The following is a 23,199-nucleotide window of genomic DNA, read 5'->3' on the forward strand; positions in this document are numbered from 1 at the left end:
TCAGGATGATAGTAATTGATTGAAACAGGACATTGATAGTTTAGCAGAATGGACAGACAGTCAGGATGATAGTAATTGACTGAAACAGGACATGGATAGTTTAGCAGAATGGACAGACAGTCAGAATGATAGTAATTGACTGAAACAGGACATTGATAGTTTAGCAGAATGGATAGACAGTCAGGATGATAGTAAATGACTGAAACAGGACATTGATAGTTTAGCAGAATGGACAGACAGTCAGGATGATAGTAATTGATTTGAACAGGACATTGATAGTTTAGCAGAATGGACAGACAGTCAGGATGATAGTAATTGACTGAAACAGAACATTGATAGTTTAGCAGAATGGACAGACAGTCAGGATGATAGTAATTGACTGACACAGGACATGGATAGTTTAGCAGAATGGACAGACAGTCAGGATGATAGTAATTGACTGAAACAGGACATTGATAGTTTAGCAGAATGGACAGACAGTCAGGATGATAGTAATTGACTGAAACAGGACATGGATAGTTCAGCAGAATGGACAGACAGTCAGGATGGTAGTAATTGACTGAAACAGGACATGGATTGTTTAGCAGAATGGACAGACAGTCAGGATGATAGTAAATGACTGAAACAGGACATTGATAGTTTAGCAGAACGGATAGACAGTCTGGATGATAGTAATTGACTGAAACAGGACATTGATAGTTTAGCAGAATGGACAGACAGTCAGGATGGTAGTAATTGACTGAAACAGGACATGGATAGTTTTGCAGAATGGACAGACAGTCAGGATGATAGTAATTGACTGAAACAGGACATGGATAGTTTCCCAGAATGGATAGACAGTCAGGATGATAGTAATTGACTGAAACAGGACATGGATAGTTTAGCAGAATGGACAGACAGTCAGGATGATAGTAATTGACTGAAACAGGACATGGATAGTTTCCCAGAATGGATAGACAGTCAGGATGATAGTAATTGACTGAAACAGGACATTGATAGTTTAGCAGAATGGACAGACAGTCAGGATGATAGTAATTGACTGAAACAGGACATGGATAGATTCCCAGAATGGACAGACAGTCAGGATGATAGTAATTGACTGAAACAGGCCATTGATAGTTTAGCAGAATGGACAGAGAGTCAGGATGATAGTAATTGACTGAAACAGGACATTGATAGTTTAGCAGAATGGACAGACAGTCAGGATGATAGTAATTGACTGAAACAGGACATTGATAGTTTCGCAGAATGGACAGACAGTCAGGATGATAGTAATTGACTGAAACAGGACATTGATAGTTTAGCAGAATGGACAGACAGTCAGGATGATAGTAATTGACTGAAACAGGACATTGATAGTTTAGCAGAATGGACAGACAGTCAGGATGATAGTAATTGACTGAAACAGGACATTGGTAGGTTAGCAGAATGGACAGACAGTCAGGATGATAGTAATTGACTGAAACAGGACATGGATAGTTTAGCAGAATGGACAGACAGTCAGGATGATAGTAATTGACTGAAACAGGACATTGATAGGTTAGCAGAATGGACAGACAGTCAGGATGATAGTAATTGACTGAAACAGGACATTGATAGTTTAGCAGAATGGACAGACAGTCAGGATGATAGTAATTGATTGAAACAGGACATTGATAGTTTAGCAGAATGGACAGACAGTCAGGATGATAGTAATTGACTGAAACAGGACATGGATAGTTTAGCAGAATGGACAGACAGTCAGGATGGTAGTAATTGACTGAAACAGGACATTGATAGTTCAGCAGAATGAACTGACAGTCAGGATGGTAGTAATTGACTGAAACAGGACATTGATAGTTTAGCAGAATGGACAGAGAGTCAGGATGATAATAATTGACTGAAACAGGACATTGATAGTTTAGCAGAATGGACAGACAGTCAGGATGATAGTAATTGACTGAAACAGGACATTGATAGTTTAGCAGAATGGACAGACAGTCAGGATGATAGTAATTGACTGAAACAGGACATTGATAGTTTAGCAGAATGGACAGACAGTCAGGATGATAGTAATTGACTGAAACAGGACATTGATAGTTTAGCAGAATGGACAGACAGTCAGGATGATAGTAATTGACTGAAACAGGACATTGATAGTTTAGCAGAATGGACAGACAGTCAGGATGATAGTAATTGACTGAAACAGGACATTGGTAGGTTAGCAGAATGGACTGACATTCAGGATGATAGTAATTGACTGAAACAGGACATGGATAGTTTAGCAGAATGGACAGACAGTCAGGATGATAGTAATTGACTGAAACAGGACATGGATAGTTTAGCAGAATGGACAGACAGTCAGGATGATAGTAATTGACTGAAACAGGACATGGATAGTTTAGCAGAATGAACTGACAGTCAGGATGGTAGTAATTGACTGAAACAGGACATTGATAGTTTAGCAGAATGGACAGAGAGTCAGGATGATAATAATTGACTGAAACAGGACATTGATAGTTTAGCAGAATGGACAGACAGTCAGGATGATAGTAATTGACTGAAACAGGACATTGATAGTTTAGCAGAATGGACAGACAGTCAGGATGATAGTAATTGACTGAAACAGGACATTGATAGTTTAGCAGAATTGACAGACAGTCAGGATGATAGTAATTGACTGAAACAGGACATTGATAGTTTAGCAGAATGGACAGACAGTCAGGATGATAGTAATTGACTGAAACAGGACATTGATAGTTTAGCAGAATGGACAGACAGTCAGGATGATAGTAATTGACTGAAACAGGACATTGGTAGGTTAGCAGAATGGACAGACAGTCAGGATGATAGTAATTGACTGAAACAGGACATGGATAGTTTAGCAGAATGGACAGACAGTCAGGATGATAATAATTGACTGAAACAGGACATGGATAGTTTAGCAGAATGGACAGACAGTCAGGATGATAGTAATTGACTGAAACAGGACATAGATAGTGTAGCAGAATGGACCGACAGTCAGGATGATAGTAATTGACTGAAACAGGACATAGATAATTTAGCAGAATGGATAGACAGTCAGGATGATAGTAATTGACTGAAACAGGACATGGATAGTTTAGCAGAATGGACAGACAGTCAGGATGATAGTAATTTACTGAAACAGGACATTGATAGTTTAGCAGAATGGACAGAAAGTCAGGATGGTAGTAATTGACTGAAACAGGACATGGATAGTTTAGCAGAATGGACAGACAGTCAGGATGATCGTAATTGACTGAAACAGGACATTGATAGTTTAGCAGAATGGACAGACAGTCAGGATGGTAGTCATTGACTGAAACAGGACATGGATAGTTTAGCAGAATGGACAGACAGTCGGGATGGTAGTAATTGACTGAAACTGGACATTGATAGTTTAGCAGAATGGACAGACAGTCAGGATGATAGTAATTGACTGAAACAGGACATTGATAGTTCAGCAGAATGGACAGACAGTCAGGATGGTAGTAATTGACTGAAACAGGACATGGATTGTTTAGCAGAATGGACAGACAGTCAGGATGATAGTAAATGACTGAAACAGGACATTGATAGTTTAGCAGAATGGATAGACAGTCAGGATGATAGTAATTGACTGAAACAGGACATTGATAGTTTAGCAGAATGGACAGACAGTCAGGATGGTAGTAATTGACTGAAACAGGACATGGATAGTTTTGCAGAATGGACAGACAGTCAGGATGATAGTAATTGACTGAAACAGGACATGGATAGTTTCCCAGAATGGATAGACAGTCAGGATGATAGTAATTGACAGAAACAGGACATGGATAGTTTAGCAGAATGGACAGACAGTCAGGATGATAGTAATTGACTGAAACAGGACATGGATAGTTTCCCAGAATGGATAGACAGTCAGGATGATAGTAATTGACTGAATCAGGACATTGATAGTTTAGCAGAATGGACAGACAGTCAGGATGATAGTAATTGACTGAAACAGGACATGGATAGATTCCCAGAAGGGACAGACAGTCAGGATGATGGTAATTGACTGAAACAGGACATTGATAGTTTAGCAGAATGGACAGAGAGTCAGGATGATAGTAATTGACTTAAACAGGACATTGATAGTTTAGCAGAATGGACAGACAGTCAGGATGATAGTAATTGACTGAAACAGGACATTGATAGTTTCGCAGAATGGACAGACAGTCAGGATGATAGTAATTGACTGAAACAGGACATTGATAGTTTAGCAGAATGGACAGACAGTCAGGATGATAGTAATTGACTGAAACAGGACATGGATAGTTTAGCAGAATGGACAGACAGTCAGGATGATAGTAATTGACTGAAACAGGACATTGGTAGGTTAGCAGAATGGACAGACAGTCAGGATGATAGTAATTGACTGAAACAGGACATGGATAGTTTAGCAGAATGGACAGACAGTCAGGATGATAGTAATTGACTGAAACAGGACATTGATAGGTTAGCAGAATGGACAGACAGTCAGGATGATAGTAATTGACTGAAACAGGACATTGATAGTTTAGCAGAATGGACAGACAGTCAGGATGATAGTAATTGATTGAAACAGGACATTGATAGTTTAGCAGAATGGACAGACAGTCAGGATGATAGTAATTGACTGAAACAGGACATGGATAGTTTAGCAGAATGGACAGACAGTCAGAATGATAGTAATTGACTGAAACAGGACATTGATAGTTTAGCAGAATGGATAGACAGTCAGGATGATAGTAAATGACTGAAACAGGACATTGATAGTTTAGCAGAATGGACAGACAGTCAGGATGATAGTAATTGATTTGAACAGGACATTGATAGTTTAGCAGAATGGACAGACAGTCAGGATGATAGTAATTGACTGAAACAGAACATTGATAGTTTAGCAGAATGGACAGACAGTCAGGATGATAGTAATTGACTGACACAGGACATGGATAGTTTAGCAGAATGGACAGACAGTCAGGATGATAGTAATTGACTGAAACAGGACATTGATAGTTTAGCAGAATGGACAGACAGTCAGGATGGTAGTAATTGACTGAAACAGGACATTGATAGTTCAGCAGAATGAACTGACAGTCAGGATGGTAGTAATTGACTGAAACAGGACATTGATAGTTTAGCAGAATGGACAGAGAGTCAGGATGATAGTAATTGACTGAAACAGGACATTGATAGGTTAGCAGAATGGACAGACAGTCAGGATGATAGTAATTGACTGAAACAGGACATGGATAGATTCCCAGAAGGGACAGACAGTCAGGATGATGGTAATTGACTGAAACAGGACATTGATAGTTTAGCAGAATGGACAGAGAGTCAGGATGATAGTAATTGACTTAAACAGGACATTGATAGTTTAGCAGAATGGACAGACAGTCAGGATGATAGTAATTGACTGAAACAGGACATTGATAGTTTCGCAGAATGGACAGACAGTCAGGATGATAGTAATTGACTGAAACAGGACATTGATAGTTTAGCAGAATGGACAGACAGTCAGGATGATAGTAATTGACTGAAACAGGACATGGATAGTTTAGCAGAATGGACAGACAGTCAGGATGATAGTAATTGACTGAAACAGGACATTGGTAGGTTAGCAGAATGGACAGACAGTCAGGATGATAGTAATTGACTGAAACAGGACATGGATAGTTTAGCAGAATGGACAGACAGTCAGGATGATAGTAATTGACTGAAACAGGACATTGATAGGTTAGCAGAATGGACAGACAGTCAGGATGATAGTAATTGACTGAAACAGGACATTGATAGTTTAGCAGAATGGACAGACAGTCAGGATGATAGTAATTGATTGAAACAGGACATTGATAGTTTAGCAGAATGGACAGACAGTCAGGATGATAGTAATTGACTGAAACAGGACATGGATAGTTTAGCAGAATGGACAGACAGTCAGAATGATAGTAATTGACTGAAACAGGACATTGATAGTTTAGCAGAATGGATAGACAGTCAGGATGATAGTAAATGACTGAAACAGGACATTGATAGTTTAGCAGAATGGACAGACAGTCAGGATGATAGTAATTGATTTGAACAGGACATTGATAGTTTAGCAGAATGGACAGACAGTCAGGATGATAGTAATTGACTGAAACAGAACATTGATAGTTTAGCAGAATGGACAGACAGTCAGGATGATAGTAATTGACTGACACAGGACATGGATAGTTTAGCAGAATGGACAGACAGTCAGGATGATAGTAATTGACTGAAACAGGACATTGATAGTTTAGCAGAATGGACAGACAGTCAGGATGGTAGTAATTGACTGAAACAGGACATTGATAGTTCAGCAGAATGAACTGACAGTCAGGATGGTAGTAATTGACTGAAACAGGACATTGATAGTTTAGCAGAATGGACAGAGAGTCAGGATGATAGTAATTGACTGAAACAGGACATTGATAGGTTAGCAGAATGGACAGACAGTCAGGATGATAGTAATTGACTGAAACAGGACATTGATAGTTTAGCAGAATGGACAGACAGTCAGGATGATAGTAATTGACTGAAACAGGACATTGGTAGGTTAGCAGAATGGACAGACAGTCAGGATGATAGTAATTGACTGAAACAGGACATGGATAGCTTAGCAGAATGGACAGACAGTCAGGATGATAGTAATTGACTGAAACAGGACATTGATAGGTTAGCAGAATGGACAGACAGTCAGGATGATAGTAATTGACTGAAACAGGACATTGATAGTTTAGCAGAATGGACAGACAGTCAGGATGATAGTAATTGATTGAAACAGGACATTGATAGTTTAGCAGAATGGACAGACAGTCAGGATGATAGTAATTGACTGAAACAGAATATTGATAGTTTAGCAGAATGGACAGACAGTCAGGATGATAGTAATTGACTGACACAGGACATGGATAGTTTAGCAGAATGGACAGACAGTCAGGATGATAGCAATTGACTGAAACAGGACATTGATAGTTTAGCAGAATGGACAGACAGTCAGGATGATAGTAATTGACTGAAACAGGACATGGATAGTTTAGCAGAATGGACAGAGAGTCAGGATGATTGTAATTGATTGAAACAGGACATTGATAGTTTAGCAGAATGGACAGACAGTCTGGATGATACTAATTGACTGAAACAGGACATGGATAGTTTAGCAGAATGGACAGAGAGTCAGGATGATAGTAATTGACTGAAACAGGACATGGATAGTTTTGCAGAATGGACAGACAGTCAGGATGATAGTAATTGACTGAAACAGGTCATTGATAGTTTTGCAGAATGGACAGACAGTCAGGATAATAGTAATTGACTGAAACAGGACATGGATAGTTTAGCAGAATGGACAGAGAGTCAGGATGACAGTAATTGACTGAAACAGGACATTGATAGTTTAGCAGAATGGACAGACAGTCAGGATGATAGTAATTGACTGAAACAGGACATTGATAGTTTACCAGAATGGACAGACAGTCAGGATGGTAGTAATTGACTGAAACAGGACATTGATAGTTTAGCCGAATGGACAGACAGTCAGGATGGTAGTAATTGACTGAAACAGGACATTGATTGTTCAGCAGAATGGACTGACAGTCATGATGGTAGTAATTGACTGAAACAGGACATTGATAGTTTAGCAGAATGGACAGAGAGTCAGGATGATAGTAATTGACTGAAACAGGACATGGATAGTTTAGCAGAATGGACAGACAGTCAGGATGATAGTAATTGACTGAAACAGGACATGGATAGTTTCCCAGAATGGATAGACAGTCAGGATGATACTAATTGACTGAAATAGGACATGGATATTTTAGCAGAATGGACAGACAGTCAGGATGATAGTAATTGACTGAAACAGGACATTGATAGTTTAGCAGAATGGACAGACAGTCAGGATGATAGTAATTGACTGAAACAGGACATTGATAGTTTCGCAGAATGGATAGACAGTCAGGATGATAGTAATTGACTGAAACAGGACAGTGATAGTTTAGCAGAATGGACAGACAGTCAGGATGGTAGTAATTGACTGAAACAGGACATTGATAGTTTAGCCGAATGGACAGACAGTCAGGATGGTAGTAATTGACTGAAACAGGACATGGATAGTTTAGCAGAATGGACAGACAGTCAGGATGGTAGTAATTGACTAAAACAGGACATTGATAGTTTAGCAGAATGGACAGACAGTCAGGATGATAGTAATTGACTGAAACAGGACATTGATATTTTAGCAGAATGGACAGAGAGTCAGGATGATAGTAATTGACTGAAACAGGACATGGACCGTTTAGCAGAATGGACAGAGAGTCAGGATGATAGTAATTGACTGAAAAAGGACATGGAGAGTTTCCCAGAATGGATAGACAGTCAGGATGATAGTAATTGACTGAAACAGGATTTGGATAGTTTAGCAGAATGGATAGACAGTCAGGATGATATTAATTGACTGAAACAGGACATTGATAGTATAGCAGAATGGACAGACAGTCAGGATGATAGTAATTGACTGAAACAGGACATTGATAGTTTAGCAGAATGGACAGACAGTCAGGATGATAGTAATTGGCTGAAACAGGCCATTGATAGTTTAGCAGAATGGACAGACAGTCAGGATGATAGTAATTGACTGAAGCAGGACATGGATAGTTTAGCAGAATGGAGAGAGAGTCAGGATGATAGAAATTGACTGAAACAGGACATTGATAGTTTAGCCGAATGGACAGACAGTCAGGATGGTAGTAATTGACTGAAACAGGACATTGATAGTTTAGCAGAATGGACAGACAGTCAGGATGATAGTAATTGACTGAAACAGGACATTGATATTTTAGCAGAATGGACAGAGAGTCAGGATGATAGTAATTGACTGAAACAGGACATGGATAGTTTAGCAGAATGGACAGAGAGTCAGGATGATAGTAATTGACTGAAACAGGATATGGATAGTTTCCCAGAATGGATAGACAGTCAGGATGATAGTAATTGACTGAAACAGGACATGGATAGTTTAGCAGAATGGACAGACAGTCAGGATGATAGTAATTGACTGAAACAGGACATTGATAGTTTAGCAGAATGGATAGACAGTCAGGATGATAGTAATTGACTGAAACAGTACATGGATAGTATAGCAGAATGGACAGACAGTCAGGATGATAGTAATTGACTGAAACAGGACATTGATAGTTTAGCAGAATGGACAGACAGTCAGGATGATAGTAATTGACTGAAACAGGACATTGATAGTATAGCAGAATGGACAGACAGTCAGGATGATAGTAATTGACTGAAACAGGACATTGATAGTTTAGCAGAATGGACAGACAGTCAGGATGATAGTAATTGGCTGAAACTGGACATTGATAGTTTCGCAGAATGGACAGACAGTCATGATGATAGTAATTGACTGAAACAGGACATTGATAGTTTAGCAGAATGGACAGACAGTCAGGATGATAGTAATTGACTGCAGCAGGACATGGATAGTTTAGCAGAATGGAGAGAGAGTCAGGATGATAGAAATTGGCTGAAACAGGACATTGATAGTTTTGCAGAATGGACAGACAGTCAGGATGATAGTAATTGACTGAAACAGGACATTGATAGTTTAGCAGAATGGACAGAGAGTCAGGATGGTAGTAATTGACTGAAACAGGACATTGATAGTTTAGCAGAATGGACAGACAGTCAGGATGATAGTAATTGACTGAAACAGGACATGGATAGTTTAGCAGAATGGACAGACAGTCAGGATGATAGTAATTGACTGAAACAGGACGTTGATAGTTTAGCAGAATGGTCAGACAGTCAGGATGATAGTAATTGACTGAAACAGGACATGGATAGTTTAGCAGAATGGACAGACAGTCAGGATGATAGTAATTGACTGAAACAGGACGTTGATAGTTTAGCAGAATGGTCAGACAGTCAGGATGATAGTAATTGACTGAAACAGGACATGGATAGTTTAGCAGAATGGACAGACAGTCAGGATGATAGTAATTGACTGAAACAGGACGTTGATAGTTTAGCAGAATGGACAGACAGTCAGGATGATAGTAATTGACTGAAACTGGACTTCGACAGCCTATCAGAATGGACATAAAGTCAAAATAATAGTAATTGACTGGAACAGGACATCCATAGGTTAGCTGAACTGGCAGATGTATTTTCGAGAAGCAATATAGACTTAATAACACATTGCTGAATGATTTGCAGGAATAGAGGGACTTGCGGGTGCATATACATCAATGTTTGAAGGTGGCAGGACATACTGAGAGATTGATTAGTAAATCGTATTGGATCTTGTCCTTAATAAAAAGAGGCATTCAGCACTAAAGCAGTGAAGATATGCTGAACACTTATAATGCTCTGGTTCGGCTGCAACTACAGTATCTATTCCATTTCTGTTCACCAGACTTTTGGAAAGATGTGCGGGTCCTTGAAAGGGTGCAGTTGTGATTTACCAGAATTATTCCAGGGATGGGAATATTTGTTACAAGGTTAGGTTAGTAAAACTTGGTTTCTTGCTCTTTGAACAAAGGAGAATGAGGGGAGCTTTGATTAAAATGTAGATGATTATGACAGGCTTAGATTAGTTAGACAAGGAAAATGTCTCTATTAACTAATGGTATGAGGACTAGGGGCCACAGATTTAAAGTTCTGGACAAGAGATGCAGGGAGAATGTGCAGAATAACTTTTTTTATGCAGCAGTTGTTGTTGATATGTGTCACAAATGGATGGAAACCGACTGCAAATTGTATTTTCGTGCACTTGGATGTTATTGTAAGCTGCCACTTCTGTGTTCAACTTGTTTAAACATGGTGGGGGAGCAGATCCCTTCAACAACAGTACCTGGGACAGTTACTTTAAGGGTTCCGATCACATGACCCAAATGCCATCCTTTTAAGCCTATCTGGTTTTGAAACCGTTTTAGTTTGAGGGAACAGCTCTTACAGGTAAGCAGCTGCCTGGAAGGTTTGCAGCTGGCTATCCCTGGGGCCTGCCTGCAAGAAGGAAATAAGATGCCACAGTCTGCAAAGCAGCAAGAAAATAATTCTGCTCTCTACCAGATTCTCGTCATAAAAAAGCCTCAGCTTATCCCCGAAAGTGCAAGAAGAAACATTGAGAGTAGAGATTTCCTGCAACTCCTACTCCACTCAGCCATTCCAGTTGGTTAATTCCAGCTTTGAACTTTATGTCAGTGAAAAAACGGACTCTATTTTCAACTGGAACCTCCTTCAGTTTGTAATTAAGCTATTTTTTCTACTTGGTAAATGTTCTTACCCTTTTGATGCCTTTACCATTCCCTGTATGCTTAGGAATGTTAGCTGCGAATGTAACCCGCTTCCTGAGTTTGAGTATGTAGTAATAAATCCTACTTCTATTTTTAACTTTAACACCAGTGTTGTTGCAGTCCTTTAAAAGTCAGGGTTCGCAAGCTGAGGGAGTGGAGAAATACGGAATCAGGATTTTCCTTGTTTTTAAAAAAGGGGGAAAATTAACTACAGTCTGCTTACAGACAGGTTGTTGGACAGAAAGAGACATTTGTTCTCATAATTTTCGACCTCTTTGTAACACCTTGAACTCGCTGCCCACGAGGGTGATGGAAGTGAAGACAATCAATGATTTCAAAAGGAAATTGGATGGACACTTGAAGGAAATGACAATATGATGGGTGCATCAGCTGCTCCTGCCTGGAAAGATCCAGATCCATAGAAGTTCAATGAAACTGTGACCTTAACAGCCTCACCCTGGTGTGAGGCTCCAGGTCGTGTGACAGGAGGTGACACAGTTCAGTGACCACCTCCTTACTGAATCAGAGTCACCTCACACACTGCTTCTGGGTTAGGTGTAGGTAGGAAAAGTGCTCTGGAAAACCCGGGGAGCATAGTGCAGAGGCCCCTCCTCCTCCCTCTTTAAAGAGCTTCCCCTCTCTGCAGCCTCTGCTCCATTTGGTGGTCATGTTACAGACCAAGAGACACTGTAACTACAGTCCCCATACCTCGTCCAGAGTTGGGTCACCAAATCCTCGGTCCTTCCTGAATGTCTGCAGCAGCTCAAAACACAACCTCAAGAAAACCATCCACAGTACCTCCACTAACTTTACAAAAGCAGAAATAAGTCAAAAGCCCCTCACCTGTATGTTGGATGTCTAGTCCTTTTAAATAACCCTAGAGGGGGTTCCTCGTGTTGCTGAATGTATGTTCAGCTGAGAGTGACTAACACAGGCAGTCAGTGGACATGCACAGACTAAGTTTCAAAGTCGTACATCAAAGCTACTGAAATGGCTGATTGACATCATATTCAGGCCCCGCCTCACACGACAGACACACACACACACATTACACCGACACCAGCACCCCGGCCAGCCCGGGTGTCCTGTACAATGTGCTGGATGTGACCGGCAGTCACACCATTTTATGGATCCAAACTTCCACAGCATGAGTGGAGCAGGAGAGATGAAATGTGTGGTCAGGGAGAGAGACGAGGGTGGGGGGGAGGGGACTCTCTTTAAAAAGGGAATTAGAAAAGGACTTTAAGATCAACAAGTTTCAGGGATATTGGAAATTGACAGGGGACTGGGATAATCAGAGGGGTGAGGCCATGGAGGGATTTGATCACATGATGGGAATATTAAAATTGAGATGTTTCTACACATAGGAACTTGGGACTGAGGAGCAGGAGGAGGCCATTCGGCCCTTTGAGCCTGCTCCATCATTCGATATGATCATGGCTGAACATTTATTTTTCGCTTTATCCCCTAGTTCCAGTCTCCCCAACAAGGGGAAACATCCTCTCGGTATCCACTCTATCAAGGTTACTCAGTATCAGCTATGTTTCAATAAGACATCTCTCATTCTTCTAAACTCCACCCTCTTGAACCTTTCTTGATAAAATAAGCCCTTCATTCACGAAACGAATCAACTGAACTTTCGTTCACCTGCTTCGGATGCAATTATATAGTTTCATCAAAGAAGGAGACCAAAAGTATACACAATATTCCTGATGTGGTCTCACCAAAGCCCTGCACATCTGCAGTAAAACTTCTCCACTTTTATACTCGATTCCCTTTGCAATAAACACTAACATTCCATTTGCCTTCCTAGTCACTTGCTGTCCCTGTATACTGACTCTTTCTGATTCATGTACCAGGACACCCAGATCCCGCTGTACCACCGAGTTGTGCAATCTCTCTACATTTAAATAGCATCCTGCTTTTCTATTCTTCCTGCCAAAGTGGACAAGTCCACATCTTACCACATGATACTCCATCTGCCAAAGTTTTGCAATCTTACTGAACCTATTTATATCCCTTTGTAGACTGTTTACCTCCTCTTGACAACGTACAGTAAATGGGCTCACAGGCAGGACAATCTTTTGGAGGTGGCCAATGTTAAGAACAGCAAAACAGTTAATTATCGTTTATAGGATTAATAGCTTGATGGAGAGACTTACCAGGGACACCAACAATAGCGAGTATGGGATAATAAATGTATTGAGTCATCCTCAGTGCATAATAGATCTGATCCACTAATGTAATCCAAGAATAATCCGCAGTAAGATAGCCAAACCAATAGGATAAACTCCTGTCCATTGTTGTAACATTCCGATCTATTGTTCTCAGATTCTGATCCATTGTTGTAACATTCCGATCTATTGTTCTCAGATTCTGATCTATCCTTTCACTCTCGCTGGAGCCGGTGATCCCTGTTAGTGCCGGAGACGATGCTCTGGCTGACACTATAAGATAACACATTGAAAGGAATCTCTTATTAATAGAAAAAGGAAATGCTCCAGTGACACAATTAGAGTCCATGGAGACTGACATTAAATCCAGTCACTGTTGGAGAAAATCCAGATTGTGCCCTATTGTTGAACAAATTCTCCGGACTCAGACGTTGAGAATCAAACCCTTTATTGCATGATATCATGGGGATAACACCTTACCTAAGTGCGGTTCAGTGCTACTCCCAAAGAGCTACAGATCGCCGTGGACTTATATAGTATAAAAAAGGCAGAGCTAACAGTTTCACAATTAGATAAGCACCCACAAGACTGCCTACGTAACGGTGCACCATGCAGGGTCCGAGGTCAGCAAAACATCAGTTTCAACAATAACAAGCTAGTTCCTTAATTCAATGCCCACTCCAGACACCATATCTAGCCATAAAGTCTGATTGTGGTTAGCTGCTCTGTCTCCAATTTATGACCGTTGGTTGTGGTTAGATTAGCTACAAGCTGTGTCCTGCTTTTCTGCTTCTACAAAGTTATGTAATAATTAGCAAAGCTCAGAAACTTTCTCCAACAGTCACTGAGCAAACAGGTTCAATGAAAGCCTTTCAATCCAACACTTTTGTACAGAAATAATGAAAATAGCAGAGGGACTCGCCAGAATCTTCCAATCCGTGGCAGAGGACTGGAGAGTTGTAAATGTCACACCCCATTTAAAAAAGTAGAGCTGGAATAAACCCTGTATTTACTGACCTGTCAGACGAGTATCCCTGGTGGGGAAATTACAACCATCAACCTGTCAGAGATAACCGCTGTTTTTAAACACAATGGTTTAGAAGAAGAAGAAGAAGAAAGTTACAGCACAGGAACAGGCCATTCAGCCCTCCAAGCCTGCGCCGATCCAGATCCTCTATCTAAACCTGTCGCCTATTTTCTAAGGGTCTGTATCTCTTTGCTTCCTGCCCATTCATGTATCTGTCTAGATACATCTTAAAAGATGCTATCGAGCCCGCGTCTCCCACCTCCACAGGCAACGCGTTCCAGGCACCCACCACCCTCTGCGTAAAGAACTTTCCAAGCATATCCCCCCATAACATTTCCCCTCTCACTTTGAACTCGTGTCCCCTAGTAATTGAATCCCCCACTCTGGGAAAAAGCTTCTTGCTATCCAACCTGTCTATACCTCTCATGATTTTGTACACCTCAATCAGGTCCCCCCTCAACCTCCGTCTTTCTAATGAAAATAATCCTAATCTGCTCAACCTCTCTTCATAGCTAGCGTACTCCATACCAGCCAACATCCTGGTGAACCTCCTCCGCACCCTCTCCAAAGCATCTACATCCTTTAGGTAATGTGGCGACCAGAACTGCATGCAGCATTCCAAATGTGGCCGAACCAAATGTAACATGACCTGCCAACTCTTGTACTCAATACCCTGTCCGATGAAGGAAAGCATGCCGTATGCCTTCTTGACCACTCTATTTACCTGCGTTGCCACCTTCAGGGAACAATGGACCTGAACACCCAAATCTCTCTGTACATCAATTTTCCCCAGGACTTTTCCATTTACTGTCTTGTTCACTCTTGAATTGGATCTTCCAAAATGCATCACCTCGCATTTGCCCGGATTGAACTCCATCTGCCATTTCTCTGCGCAACTCTCAAATCTATCTATATTCTGCTGTATTCTCTGACAGTCCCCTTCACTATCTGCTCCTCCACCAATCTTAGTGTCGTCTGCAAACTTGCTAATCAGACCACCTATACTTTCCTCCAAATCATTTATGTATATCACAATCAGTGGTCCCAGCACGGATCCCTGTGGAAAACCACTGGTCACACGTCTCCATTTTGAGAAACTCCCCTCCACTGCTACTCTCTGTCTCCTGTTGCCCAGCCCGTTCTTTATCCATCTAGCTAGTACACCCTGGATCCCCATGCGACTTCACTTTCTACATCTGCCTACCATGGGGAACCTTATCAAACGCCTTACTGAAGTCCATGTATATGACATCTACAGCCCTTCCCTCATCAATCAACTTTGTCACTTCCTCAAAGAATTCTATTAAGTTGGTAAGACATGACCTTCCCTGCACAAAACCATGTTGCCTATCACTGATAATCCCATTTTCTTCCAAATGGGAATAGATCCTATCCCTCAGTATCTTCCCCAGCAGCTTCCCTACCACTGACGTCAGGCTCACCGGTCTATAATTACCTGGATTATCCCTGCTACCCTTCTTAAACAAGGGGACAACATCAGCAATTCTCCAGTCCTCCGGGACCTCACCCGTGTTTAAGGATGCTGCAAAGATATCTGTTAAGGCCCCAGCTATTTCCTCTCTCGCTTCCCTCAGTAATCTGGGATAGATCCCATCCGGACCTGGGGACTTGTCCACCTTAATGCCCTTTAGAATACCCAACACTTCCTCCCTCCTTATGCCGACTTGACCTAGAGTAATCAAACATCTGTCCCTAACCTCAACATCCGTCATGTCCCTCTCCTCGGTGAATACTGATGCAAAGTACTCGTTCAGAATCTCACCCATTTTCTCTGACTCCACGCATAACTTTCCTCCTTTGTCCTTGAGTGGGCCGATCCTTTCTCTCATTACCCTCTTGCTCCTTATTTATGAATAAAAGGCTTTGGGATTTTCCTTAACCCTGTTTGCTAAAGATATTTCATGACCCCTTTTAGCCCTCTTAATTCCTCGTTTCAGATTGGACCTACATTCCCGATATTCTTCCAAATCTTCGTCTTTCTTCAGCTGCCTAGACCTTATGTATGCTTCCTTTTTCCTCTTAGCTAGATTCACAATTTCACCTGTCATCCATGGTTCCCTAATCTTGCCATTTCTATCCCTCATTTTCACAGGAACATGTCTCTCCTGCACGCTAATCAACCTCTCTTTGGAAGCCTCCCACATATCAAATGTGGATTTACCTTCAAACAGCTGCTCCCAATCTACATTCCCCAGCTCCTGCCGAATTTTGGTATAGTTGGCCTTCCCCCAATTTAGCACTCTTCCTTTAGGACCACTCTTGTCTTTGTCCATGAGTATTCTAAAACTTACGGAATTGTGATCACTATTCCCAAAGTAGTCCCCTACTGAAACTTCAACCACCTGGCCGGGCTCATTCCCCAACACCAGGTCCAGTATGGCCCCTTCCAGAGTTGGACTATTTACATACTGCTCCAGAAAACCCTCCTGGATGCTCCTTACATATTCTGCTCCATCTAGACCTCTAACACTAGTGAATCCTAGTCAATGTTGGGAAAATTAAAATATCCTACCACCACCCTGTTGCTCCTACATCTTTCCATAATCTGTTTACATATTTGTACCTCTATCTCACGCTCGCTGTTGGGAGGCCTGTAGTAAAGCCCCAACATTGTTACCACACCCTTCCTATTTCTGAGTTCTGCCCATATTGCCTCACTGCTCGAGTCCTCCATAGTGCCCTCCTTCAGCACAGCTGTGATCTCCTCTTTGACCAGTAATGCAACTCCTCCACCCCTTTTATCTCCCTCTCTATTCCGCCTGAAGCATCGATATCCTGGGATATTTAGTTGCCAATCATGCCCTTCCCTCAACCAAGTCTCAGTAATAGCAATAACATCATACTCCCAGGTACTAATCCAAGCCCTAAGTTCATCTGCCTTACCTACTACACTTCTTGCATTAAAACAAATGCACCTCAGACCACCACTCCCTTTGCGTTCATCATCTGCTCCCTGCCTACTCTTTCTCTTAGTCACGCTGACTTCATTATCTTGTTCCTTACAGGCTTTAGTTACTACCTCCTTACTGTCCACTGACCTCCTCATTTGGTTTCCATCCCCCTGCCACATTAGTTTAAACCCTCCCCAACAGCGTTAGCAAGAGCAACCCCAAGGACATTGGTTCCAGTCCGGCCCAGGTGTAGACCGTCCAATTTGTAATAGTCCCACCTCCCCCAGAACCGGTTCCAACGTCCCAAAAATCTGAACCCCTCCCTCCTGCACCATCTCTCATTTATAAATGTCAGCTACCATGAACAGGTTAAAGGCAAATTGTACCTAACAAACCTGAAGGATGTATTTGATATAGTATTAGAGGGGACTGATGAGGGTGGCACAGCTGGTGTTATGTATATAAACTTTCAAAAGGTGTTTGACCAAGTGTCATTTAACAGACTTCTTAGGAAAACTGAAACCAATGGATCAAAGTGGCAGTGGTTGTTTGAATATCCAATTGGCTAAGGCACAGAACATATATTGTTTTTCAGGCTGGGGTAAGTATACAGTGCTGTTCCAAAGCCATCAAAACAATAACAGCATATATTTACGTACAAACATATGAATTAGGAGTAGGAGTTGGCCACTCGGACCTTCGAGCCTGCTGCACCATTCAATAAGTTGCTGGCTGAACTGATTACTCCACATTTCCACCTACTCCCAATAACCTTTTTCCCCCTTGCTTATCAGGAATCTATCCAACTCTGCATTAAAAATATTCAAAGACTCTGCCTTTTGAGGAAGATAATTTCAAAGACTCGACACTCTGAGAGGAAAGAATTTCTCCTCATCTCTGTCTTAAATGGGCGACTCCTTATTTTTAAACAGTGACACCTTCCCCTCTCTATTGCGGAATGATCTGTACATAGCAAACAACTGTTTGAACCCCGAATACTCCAACCTCAATTCATTTCACGCTCCGCATGACGTGGAGCTCTTTTCTGTCACCATCACCTCTTGCTCAATTGTTCGGACAGGGATCCTTTCCCTGACCAGTGGACCTACTCAGGCACCTCCGGTATTCTCCCTCCACCTGCACCCCTCCCTCTGGCCTCTTACCCAGTCTTGATCTTTTCATTGAGAACTGTCGGCGAGACATATGCCATTCAATTTCTCTGCTCCCCTTACTGTCTAATCCCGACATTGTGATCAAACCTGCAGACAAGGGTGGTGCTGTTGTTGTCTGGCGTACTGACCTCTGCCTCGCAAAGGCTCAGTGCCAACTCTCAGACACTTCTTCCTACTTTCCCCTGGACCATGACCCCACCACAAAGCATCAAGCCGCTGTCTGCAGGACACTGTCATTGACCTCATCTCCTCCAGGCATCTTCCCTCTACAGCTTCCAACCTTATTCACAGAACCCCGGACAGCCCACTTCTACCTCATTCAGAAAATTCACAATGAGGACTACCCTGGTCAAGCCATTGTTTCACATTGTTCCTATCGCACTGAACTTATTTCTTCCTATCTTGACTCGATTTTTTCTCCCCTTGTCCAGTCTCTTCCCTCCTACATATGTGATGCTTTGGACGCCCTTCGTCATTTTGACAATTTCCATCTTCTTGGCACTAACCACCTCCTCTTCACTATGGACGTCCACTCTCTCTACACCTCCATCCCATGCCAGGATGGATTGAGGCCTCTCTGCTTCTTCCTTGAACAGAGGCCGAGCCAGTCCCCATCCACCACCCCCCTCCTTCGCCTGGCTGAACCTGTTCTCACATTGAACAACTTCTCCTTGAACTCCACTTAGTTCATTGAGTCAGAGAGGTATAAAACACAGAAATAGGTCCTTCGGCCCATTGTGTCACTGCTGGCCATCAAGCACCTCACTATTCTAATCCCATTTTCCAGCATTTGGCCGTAGCTTTGGATGCTGTGGCGTTTCAAGTGCTCGTCTAAATACTTCTTGTGAGCGTTCCTGCCTCTGCCACCCCTTCAGGCAGTGGGTTCCAGATTTCAACAGGCAACATTTGTCCTCAAATCGCCTCTAAAACTCCTGTCTTTACCTTAAATCTCTGTCCCCTGGTCATTGACACCTCCGCTAAGGGGAAAAAAGTTTCTTCCCATCTACCCTATAATTTTGTATACCTCAATCAGGTCCCCCCTCAGCCTTCTGTGCTCTAAGGAAAACAACCCTAGCCTGCCCAGTCTCTCTTCACAGCTTAACTTCAAGTAAATGGTATTGCTATGGGTACCCGCATGGGTCTTAACTATGCCCTTGTTATCGCATATGTTGGACATTCCTTGTTCCAGTCCGACTCAGGTACCCTCCCTGAGCTCTTTTTTCTGGTGCATTGATAACTATATGGGTGCTGTTTCCTGCTCCCATCTCGAACTGGAAAACTTTATCAACATCGCTTCCAATTTTCACCCTTCAATCACCTTCAATCGTCTATCTCCAACACTTCCCTTCCTCGACTCTTCAGTCTCCATCTCTTGGGATAGGCTGCCCAATCATATCCATTATAAGCCCACCGACTCTCACAGCTACCTCGACTACATTTCTTCACACCCTGCCTACTGTAAGGACTCCATTCCATTCTCCCAAATTCTCCATCTCCATCGCATCTGCTCTGATGATGCAACCTTCCAGAACAGCATTTCGGTTATGTCTTCCTTTTTCCTCCACTGAGGATCCCCCCTACTGTGGTTGACAGGGCCCTCAGCTGGGTCCGGCTCATTTCCCGCACTTCTACCCTCATCCCTTCCCCTCCCTCCCAGACCTGTGAAAGGGTTCATCTTGTCTTCACTTTCCACCCCATCAGCCTCCACATCCAAAGTATCACTTTCCACCATTTCTGCCACCTCCAGTGTGATGCCACTGCCAAGCACTCCTTCCCCCCACCCTCCCAAGTCATCATTCCGAAGGGATTGTTCCCTCCGTGACACCCTGGACCACTCCTCCCTCACCCCCAACACCTTGTTCCCTTCCCACGGCAACTTCCCATGCAATCACAGAAGGTGTCATACCTGCCCTTTTCCCTCCTCTAGCCTCACTATCCAAGACCTCAAACACTCCTTTCAGGTGAATCAGCATATTAACTTGTACTTCTTTCAATTTAGTATACTGTATTCGCTGCTCACAATGCGGTCTCCTTTCCATTAAGGATCGCCAATAAATGCTGTCCTCGTCAGCGATGCGCACATCCCATGAACAAATAATAATAAAGATAATTGTGGAGACCAAATACAGACTGGAAGACGCTTTGTGGAACCTGTCCACTCAGTCCACAAGCATGTCACTGAACTTCTGGTCACTTGCCATTTTAATTCACTGCCCTGCTCCCACACTGACATTTCTGCTCTCCACATTCTGCAGTGTTCCAGTGAAGCTCAAGACAAGCTTGAGGAACAGAACCTCATCTTCCAATTGCACACTTTAGAGCCTCTGGATCAGCACTGAGTTCAACAATTTCACACCGGCACCTGGTCTTAAACTTGTTTTTCATACTTTTGCTTTCGGACAGAGCAGTTCATTATTCAGCCATTAACACCCTCCCTGGACAAATGCTTTGTCCCTTACAACAAATGTTACCACTCCCTTTGCCTTGTTCTTTGTCATTTAGTCTCCCCATCCTCGGCCTATCACAGATCTTCCCTTTTGTTGCTCTTCCCCACCTTTCACTTTTTCAACACCGATTACATTTCTAATCATTGCCTGTTCTGATGAAATGTTATCAACATGAAACGTTAACTTTGCTTCTCTTTCCACAGATGCTGCCAGTCAAGTTGAGTATTTACAGCATTTTCTGTTATTTTAGCTATGAATGGAACGTAGCTAAGCAGAAGTCAATGGGAGAAATCAACTGCTTGGGAGTCATTCCTAACCTAGCATAAAGGAAGATGGTTGTGGTTGTTGGAGGTCAATCATCTCAGTTCCAGGACATCACTGCAGGAGTTCCTCAGGGTAGTGTCCTAGGCCCAAACATCTTCAGCTGCTTCATCAATGACCCTCTTCAATCATAAGGTCAGAAGTGGGAAAGTTCACTGATGACTGTACAATGATGATCACTATTCACAACTGCTCAGATACTGAAGACGGACATATGCAGCAAGACCTGGACAACATTCAGGCTTGAACTGAAAAGTGGCAAGTAACATTCATGACACACAAGTGCCAGGACACAATCATTTCCAATAAGAGAGAATCTAACCATCTCCCCTTGACATTAAACGGCATTACCATCGCTGAATCTCCCACAATCAGCATCCTAGGGGTTACCATTGAACAGAAGCTGAATTGCAGCGACAAGAGCAGGTCAAAAGCTCGGAATGCTGCGGAGAGTAACTCACCTCCTGACTCCCCAAAGCCTCTCCACCATTTGCAAGGCACAAGTCAGGAGTGTTATGGAATACTGTCCACTTGCGTGGATGAGTGCAGCACCAACAACACTCCAGAAGGTCAACACCATTCAGGACAAAACCGCCCGCTTGTTTGTTGTGATTGGGGTATTATGCACTCCCTCACCACCAGCACAGGGGCAGCAGTGTGTACCATCTACAAGATGCACTGTAGCAACGCACCAAGGCTCCTTAGACAGCACCTTCCAAACCCACGACCTCTACAACTTAGAAGGACAATGGCAGCGATGCATGGGAACACCACCACCTGCAAGTTCCCCTCCAAGTCATATGCCATTCTGAAATGAAACTCTATCGCTGTTCCTTTATGTCACTGGGTCAAAATCCTGGAACTCCCTTCCTAAATAGTACTGTGGGTGTACCGGCACCAGATGGACTGCAGCGGATCAAGGAGGCAGCTTAATACCACTTTTCCAAAGGCAATTAGTGATGGGCAATGAATGTTGGTTTAGCCAGCGATGCTTCATCCCATGAAATAATAAAAAGGTAACAGCATTTCCTTCCAGCTGGACGACAGCGTGGGAGGAAGATGGTGTTGTGAACATTGTCACAGACTGCAGTAAGTTTGTGAAGGACAAGGAGGGATAGTTTGTCTTTGAAACAGTCACACAGCATGTCATTTTGAACAAGCTTATCTATATGTCCTGCCATTGAACTATTCACATGCATCCACTCTGTTGCTGCACCCCCATTAAAATTACACCCTTTATTTTCCATTGCCTCTCCTCTCCGTCCAATGAAAATGTATCAATTTGCGCTTCGGTTAAAGTTTATCTGCCACGTGTCCGTCCATTCCACCAACCTGTCTACATTCACTTGATGTCTGTTACAATCATCCTCATTGCGCAGTACACTTCCAAATTTGTGCCAAGTGTAAATTTTGAAATTGTTCCATTTACACTCAAGTCCAAGTGTTTAATATATATCATGAAAAGTAGCAGACCCAGTAACGACCCCTGGGGAAACTTCCTCCAGTCTAAAAACAACCTTTCACCCCCTCTCTCTGCTTCTGGTCATGCAGACAACTTTGTCCCTTTTATTCCATGGGCTTTATCTTTATTGACAAGCCTGTTAAATGACACTTCATCGAATTCTGTTTGGAAGTAATGGGGAACAAAGAAATGGCAGACCAATTAAATACATACTTTGGTTCTGTCTTCACAAAGGAGGACACAAATTACCTCCCAGTAATGTTGGGGAACATAGGGTCCAGTGAGAAGGAGGGACTGTATGAAATCAGTATTAGTAGGGAAATGGTGTTGGGTAAATTGATGGGATTGAAGGCT

Source organism: Heterodontus francisci, chromosome 28, assembly GCF_036365525.1.
Source record: "Heterodontus francisci isolate sHetFra1 chromosome 28, sHetFra1.hap1, whole genome shotgun sequence".
In the NCBI taxonomy this organism is placed as follows: domain Eukaryota; kingdom Metazoa; phylum Chordata; class Chondrichthyes; order Heterodontiformes; family Heterodontidae; genus Heterodontus; species Heterodontus francisci.